This window comes from Vulpes lagopus, chromosome 11 (genome assembly GCF_018345385.1).
Source record: "Vulpes lagopus strain Blue_001 chromosome 11, ASM1834538v1, whole genome shotgun sequence".
Lineage (NCBI taxonomy): Eukaryota > Metazoa > Chordata > Mammalia > Carnivora > Canidae > Vulpes > Vulpes lagopus.
This window is the reverse complement of record NC_054834.1, coordinates 8,960,469-8,968,455: the sequence shown is the minus strand read 5'-3', so window position 1 is coordinate 8,968,455 and position 7,987 is coordinate 8,960,469.

Below are 7,987 nucleotides of genomic sequence, written 5' to 3'. Positions count from 1 at the left end.
GCATGGAGTCTGCTTCTCCCTCTGCCTGTGTCTCTGCCCCTCTGTGTGTGTGTGTGTGTGTGTGTGTGTGTGTGTGTGTGTGATGAATAAATGAATAAAATCTTAAAAAAAAATAGAAGGTGCTCAAACACCACCTGGGACATAGATGTCATCCACCTCAAAATTTTTCCTGAGAAATAGCTTTTTTCCTCCCTGTTCCTTAAGACCTTAACATTAAAGGGCCTGCCCAGTCTTCTGTCTTTTTGCAACATTCTTAGAAAGGGACTGTGGTAGGCAGAACAATGGCCCACCAAAGATGCCAATGTCCTAACTCCCAGAACCGGTGAATATACCACTGTGCTTGGCAAGAGGGCATAAAGATGGCTAATCAGTTGACCTTGAAATGGGGAGCTTATCCTAGATTATTCTGGTGGGTTCTGGTTAGTCACTGTGGTCCTTCAAACGTGGAAGAGTCAATGTCAGGGAGATGTGATCTAAGAAAGAATTTAAAAAACCATTGCTAGATTTGAAATCGAAATGAATGAAGGAAAATAAGTATTTAAGATGAAAAAGGGCAAGAGAAAGGGACTTTCCCTTTGAGCTTCCAGAAGGAACTCAGTCCCACCTGATCCTTAGCTCAGGGAGACTCATTTTCAACTCATTTTAGACTTCTGATCTCCAGAACCACAAGGCAATACATTTGTATTGTTTGAAACCACGAAATATGTGATATTTTGTTAATAGCAGCAGGAGGAAACTAATACAGAGGCTGTTTTGCCTTTGCTTGTACATCTAAAGTGACAGAAAAATACTATTTTGCAAAATGATCAACTGACACTTTGTAACTTCATTTTTTCTTTTTTCCCCCTACTTACCACCTTTCCTACGTTTCTTTTTTCCTCATTCTTTGAACTTCCTGTCCTTCCTTTCTTTCTCAGTGATAATAATATCCTTTCTCCCTCTTTCTGCACAGAGTAATACATCCCTGTTACACAAACATAGATCTCCAAATCTGCAACTGACCTTCAGAAAAATAGGACTACCTCAGTAATTTAGAAGGTAGTTTGTGGTAATTCTGGCCGTGACTTTACCTCCACTAGCAATCTTGAATTAATCTCTGGATGGGTTGGTTCTCAAATAACTGGCTGCCCCCCTTTTCCCCTGAAACTCAGGAAAGAAAATGAAGGAATAATCCAAATGCTACTCTGGGTTGTGGCAGAGACCTCAGGCTTACTACCTCTCTGTCCCATATCCTCAGTCCTAAGAAAAACAAAAAACAAAAAAAAAATTATATACAGTGGAGTTTAGACTTTGTGACACCCAGGGTCCTACTGTCATAGTTACTGAGACTTCATCAAAGGAAGGGGAGGGAGGGCATGATGGTCAGTGGATCTACTCCCACAATTAGGCTTTGTTTCTTGCTTTTTCTTAGAAAAAGTCAGGGAGTGATGAATAGTTGGTACCTTACTATTTTACTCAAATGGCCTCCAGAGGAATGGTGCCTTTGTCCCTACCTTAGTTTTGCCATCTGTTAAACAGGGTGCCTGGATCCTCATAGCAACCTTTGCTTTATTCTTTCAACAGGATGAAAAACACTTTGACATATCTCTTCTCCATCCCTTACCCCCTCCTGCTCGTTCTTTTTCTTTGCAAATTAACCACACTGCAGTCTGTTCAACTCAAGTTGGTTTCTTTGCCTCCTGACCACACAGATGGGAACAACAATGTTTTCCTGCTCCTCATCCCATTACCGGCACTTTTTCCTCTTGCCCAGAACTGCACACGTGCTCACCATGAAGCAAGACACTTAGCTTCAGAACACAACTGGGATGTTGAAAGAAATTGATGTGAAACTGCCATAGGAAAATATCCTTCTTTCCACCCCTTTACCTCTTTGTGACCCCTAGAGAAAAACTGAGATTTCCATAGCCTCTCTTGATATGAGACATGGCGACATGTGTAACACACATTCACCCTAAGAGTCTTAGATTTATAATGTTTTTAGATTTTTACAAAGAACTTCCTGGCTATTCCTGTAGAAGCTTTGAAATATACTAATTTTTTAAAGATTTTATTTATTCATTCATGAGAGACAGAGAGAGAGAGAGAGAGGGAAGGAGAGGGAGCCCAACGTGGGACTCGATCCCGGGTGTCCAGGATCACGCCCTGGGCCAAAGGTGGCGCTAAACCGCTGAGCCACCCCGGGCTGCCCTGAAATATACTATTAATGAACATTATTGTGTTCTTCCTTTGGAGAGGGTCAAGAAAACTGTAGAGTCCATTTTGGGGAAACTATTAAAGAACCACTCTTTCTGGGGGTAGAAAAAAGAAGTATATTCCCCAGTGAGGATTGCTCGTATATACAGCCAAGCATGCTTGCAGAGGCATCGGCAGAGAGCAGGACAGAAGTGCAATGGCCCACAGGTCACCTCTGGAAACAGTGCTCAGTGACTTAGAATCTTCAGCCTGATTTGCTGAACTGTGCAATGAGAAAGGTCTGAGACGAGAGCAAACTAGTGTCCCAGTCTTAAAAACATGACAGAGTTGGAAATATCCAATCACTGACACTTCCACTTCTGGGCCCATGTTTCCTACCTTCAGAGTCTCCAACATTATGTCTGGTTCTCCGGCTTTACTTTCTGGGGGGAGAACTCAAGCGAGGGGTTGTGGGCTCACTGTGCAAGCCGAGGTGGTGCTCAATTAGCTGAACTCACCGACAAAACCATGGAGAGATGACAGGAATGGGAACTCAGTGTTTTGTACAGCTACTCTGGTATGACCTCGGTGACATGAGGTGAAATGAGTATGGTGGGTCTCTGCGTAGGTGCGCTTCTGGGGGAAGGTTTATTAACTCAGCAGCATGCACTCAGATCTAGAATAGGCTCGGTTGGGGGAGGAAGAAGACTCTGCCACTAGTCAGTTTTACCTTTTAATTTCCCAGACAAAATGGAAGTAGATTTACTCTATTCATCCCTGTAAAATAAGAACTCTTATTGTATTCTTTTTTTCTCTCTTGTACACACCAGCTATAGTCTAGCAATGCTGGTAGATCTTTTCATGAGTCCTGTGATGGGGGTTAAATTTGATGCTAGTAACATCAATAAGTATTGCATGTAAAGCACTATTCTAGGTAGACTTACATGTACTAACTTACTTAACAAACATGTCTGGGAGGGCGTGATGGGTGCTCCTGAAGAGGGCATCACTTTGAGTGTGCACCACTCACATATCTTCTGGTCCACCATATACAGTGGGACTAAGTGATACCTGCTGTTATTACCACAATGCTACCCTTGGATCATGTCCCTAAAGCTCATGGGCCCAGGACTTTGGGGATCTTCAAAGGGGTGAAGAAGAAACACATCAGCAGCAAAAAGACCCTAGTCCAAATCTTTCCAACCTGCAAATGATCTAAAGATAATAAGGTTCCCAAGAGGATCAGCTGAGCTCAAACACTGTCGGCAAAACCTTCAGGAAAGTCTTCTCAGGTTGCCACCTCAGGGAGGTATGACAGTTTCTCACATGTGTAAAGTCCCAAGAAGATATACTTCTGCAAAACAGGGCTTAAGATGTTTTTCCCCACCCCAGCAGATTTTTCTGGGCGTAAATTTACAGATATAAGCTGTCATTTCTAGTTCTTTTTTAGAGGTTAAATGGAGTCATAAAGTTGGCTGATGAAGTAGGTCAAAGCAGCTCTCCTAAGGACCTTTGGTGAGAACAATGAGAAGGTGGAGCTCTTGGATCTAACCCCTTGGAGGAGCGTCACTTGTGCTAGACAACAGCCAGCACACTGTTGAAACCTAAAGAGACATTCCAGTGTAAATAAGCTGTGGCCTATCAGAGATGACTGGAAAATGAGTGACAGCCATTTCCAGTTGCATTTCAGATTCTCCTGGGACACGTGAAAGACGTATGGGAGATGTCTTGGATGATATCGATAACTCTAGCAGGAGTTAAAATTCTCTTAGTAAGAGAATATTCATTTGTATAGAAACCTACTCAATCAGCAAATTCTGTGAAAACTGTAATCCCCCAAATGCGAAGATACAGCAGTGAACCATAAAGATAACTTATTTTGGTTTGGGGCATTTTCAAAATATTAGAGTAGAGGGGAGAGGAAAGAACATCTTGGTATTTGTTCTGATTTCCACAGTTGGAAGTGATCCTTGCATTTTATTTGCATCTCAGTCCGCTGTATTTATCTGACCATAACAGTTATCACTTCTGAGTTATAATTACTGGTCACCAATTACTCTCTCCCATTAAACTATAATATCCTTGCGGGTACCTTCATCACCCTTGTGTCTCCAGGGATTATCACGATGCTTACTCTGTGGGAGATCCACAGTAAATATCTGTTGGATAGACATTCTCTCACCCACCCAGATTACACGTTCTCTGAGAAAGGAACTGGTCGTATTCATTATTTTTATTACTCATGGTGCCTGTAATAGGTGATCTTCAAAGATGGTCATCATCAATTCCTCCTTCCCTATATGCACTTGCCTCTGTTCCTACCAAGAGATGAACTTGATTTCCCTTTTCCTGGAAACCGGCCTGGGCTGGTGACCTGCCTTTTTTTTTGTCAAACTTTTTATTTTAAATAATGGTAGATTTACGAAAACTTCCAAAAATAGTACATCGCGTTCCCACATACTATTCACCCAGCTTCTGCTAATGTTAACATTTTATATAACCAGTGTACAATATCTAAGGCAGAAAATTAGCATTGATATGATACTATTAATTAATCTACAAATGCTCAAATTTTACCAGCTGTCTCACTTTGGCAGACAGAATTCTAAAACAGTCCCTAAGATTTGTAGTCCCTGTTGTATACACTCTCTCCCAGTTATTCATTCAAGCACTAATCTAAGTGCTGCTATGGAAAGGTACTGCAGTGATAACTGAGGCCCAAAATCAGTTGACCTTAAGATAGGAAGATGATCTGGGTGGGCCTGACCTAATCACATAATTCCTTTGACTCTAAGTCTAGAAGTCAAAGGCATTAGGCCGAATGTTTGAAGACATGAGAGAACTTTCCAAAAGGGGATACTTTCCGAAAGTGACTCACTTTGACCAATGAAATGAGGTGGAAGTGATACGATGCCGATTCTAGGCAAAGACTTGAAAACGTGTAGCATCTTCATCTTTTGCTCTTGGAAATCAACCACAATGAATGAAGTCCTACCATTATTCCCTGAGGAAGCCCATGGCCATTATCCTCAGAAAGAGAGGGGCCACTTAGAAGAGCACAAGGACACCAGACACATGAGTGAAGCTTCTGTGGACCTCCTGCCCATGTCTGCAACCACATGAATACAACCGAGTAAATGACCCCAGCCAGTGCCACCTGGAGCAGAACTGCCCAGCTGAACCTTACCCCAACTTGTGACCCACATAAACTGACATTGTTTTGAGGTGATTTGTTGTTTAGCAATACACAAGCATATGTCTAACTCAAAGAAGGTTCTCAAAAAAATATTTGATAAATAGAGCTTGATGAATAGCTTTCATGAAATCATGGCTAATTGAAACAAGTAATATGTTCTCGCTTAATTATTTTTTTTCTATTGAAAAGGCGCAACTGAAAACCTGCTTTGTTGAAAGTTCTTCTAAACTGAATTGGTTTATTGTTGTCACTTAAGGAATGAGGTAGGTTGAGTTATTTTGATTATGTGGTGCCTCAGGGTCATTGTTCTGATGAGATACAAATCCCTTTCCATCCTCAGATGAGGGGTTTCCATAGTAGGCAGCTTCCAAAATGGCCCTCTGTGGGCCTCACCTCTGCTTCCGATCTTTGTGCTGTCCCTTCTCACATTGTACCAAGGCTGGTCTGTGGAAAAATAACATATAGAAGAGGTGAAACCTGAAACTCCTTTTCTCTCCCCCCTCCCCTCGCCTCTGTCTCTCTCTCTCATTCCTCATTCTGGGGGAAGCCAACTGCCATGGAGCGAGCAGCTCTGCGGAGAGGCCCACATGGCAAGGAACTGAAGCCTGTGGCCAACAGCCAGTGAGGAGCTGAGGTCTGCCAGCGTTCCAAGACCCACATGAGTAAGTTTGGGGGCAGAGTCTCCAGGCTTAGTATAGCCTGGAGATGTCTGTAGTTCTGGCCAACAGCGTATTGACATCTCAGAGCCGTGCAGCTAAGCTACTCAGATTCCTGCCCCTCAGAAAGTGTGTGAAATAACAGGTAGCTGTCTTGGCTTTATTTTTAATAGGTTAGGTTAGCTTCAATTTGGGGCTATTTACTACACAGCATTAGATAACTAATATAGTTCTCTTGGATTATGATGAAACATTATTTTTGTTTTTTTAAGATTTTTATTTATTTTTTTCATGAGAGACACACAAAGAGAGGCAGGAGCATAGGCAGAGGGAGAAGCAGGCTCCCTGCGGGGAGCCCGATGTGGGACTCGAGCCCAGGACCCCAGGATCATGACCTGAGCCAAAGGCAGATGCTCAACCACTGAGCCACCCAGGTGCCCAAAAAGCTATTTTTAATACATGACTTTCAGTTTTGACCTTCAGTGTTGTATATTTTGTCAGTTATATCCACTCTTTGCTAAGTGTAATAAGCCTGTATAGTTTTGTGTGAGGGCATTATGAACAATAAGGGATAGTGTTGCCTCCAGCGTGGGAATTACAGCAATAATAGAACTGGTGGAGTGAGGGAGTGGAATACAAATACTGATGAGAAACTTCTGACAGGACTTCTCAGAATAACCTCCATAACCACAGTGTGTTCTAGATCCAGTGGTTCTAAAATAGAGGGAGCAATTTATCTCCCATGGGCATTTGAGAGTGTCTAGAGGCTTTTTGGTTCTCATAACTGGAGCAGCAGAGGGAGACAGTTTGCTACTGGCATCAAGTAAGTAGAGGCCTGAGATGCTGATAAACATGAACAAGACACAGGATAGCCCCACAACAAAGAATTACTCAGCCTAAAATGTCAGCAGTGCTGCTATGAAAAATGCTGTTCTAGAGGAAGTTGAGACAGAAGAACAGGTGCCTGATTGTCACCTCTATGTCCTTTTTTTATGTTACGTAAATTTAAGGGAGAAGGGAGGTGGGCCTACGGAGGTATGATATAATCCCCAGATGAAGCCTACAATTTTTTTCCATGGAAATGTGAAATCTATTTTGACTTCTTATGATAAGTGTGTTTTTTAAAGGGGATGGAGCAAAGCATTCTAGTTAATGGCGGGAACTCGTTAGTTGTTTTTTGTAGTTGCAGTTACATTAAAGACATAAATCAAATTGTCGGAACAATTTTAGTCCTTAATATAATCAAAGAACTATAACATGCCCAAGTGACAGTGGCCAGGCCACATTCCCTTTCTGGGTTGCAGTTTACTCTGTAGAGTTAGGGACTTTGATGAGATAATTACTGAGATCCCTGTTTTAAATTCCTCCATTCTATGGTTCTTTATTTAGGGTCTTTTTCTGGATGCACAGAGAATACCACAGTATAGACAAAACTGATAGGTTTGAACAACACTGTTTATAGAAGAAAGACAATTTATAATTTTTTAAAAATTTTTATTTATTTATGATAGTCACACAGAGAGAGAGAGAGAGAGGCAGAGACACAGGCAGAGGGAGAAGCAGGCTCCATGCACTGGGAGCCTGACGTGGGATTCGATCCCGGGTCTCTAGGATCGCGCCCTGGGCCAAAGGCAGGCGCCAAACCGCTGCGCCACCCAGGGATCCCAAAGAAAGACAATTTAAATGAGGAATTAGGAGTACCCCTTTTTGGGTATCTGGTAATCCAGAATGATAGGGAAAGTTACAAAGTTAACAAATATGAAGGGGGAAAATCCACATATTCCCTGGCACATCTTCCCATCTCTTTGACGTATGCACTCTGCAGATGTGTGGTCTGGTGAAGAGTTGAGGTGTGGTTGAGGCTGAAGTGTCCTGCATGGGAAGGGTCTCAGGTTGGGGCTGGTGGATTCCATCTCAACTGTAGCCTCAGCAGAACCCAGCTCAGCCCTTGATCAGCACA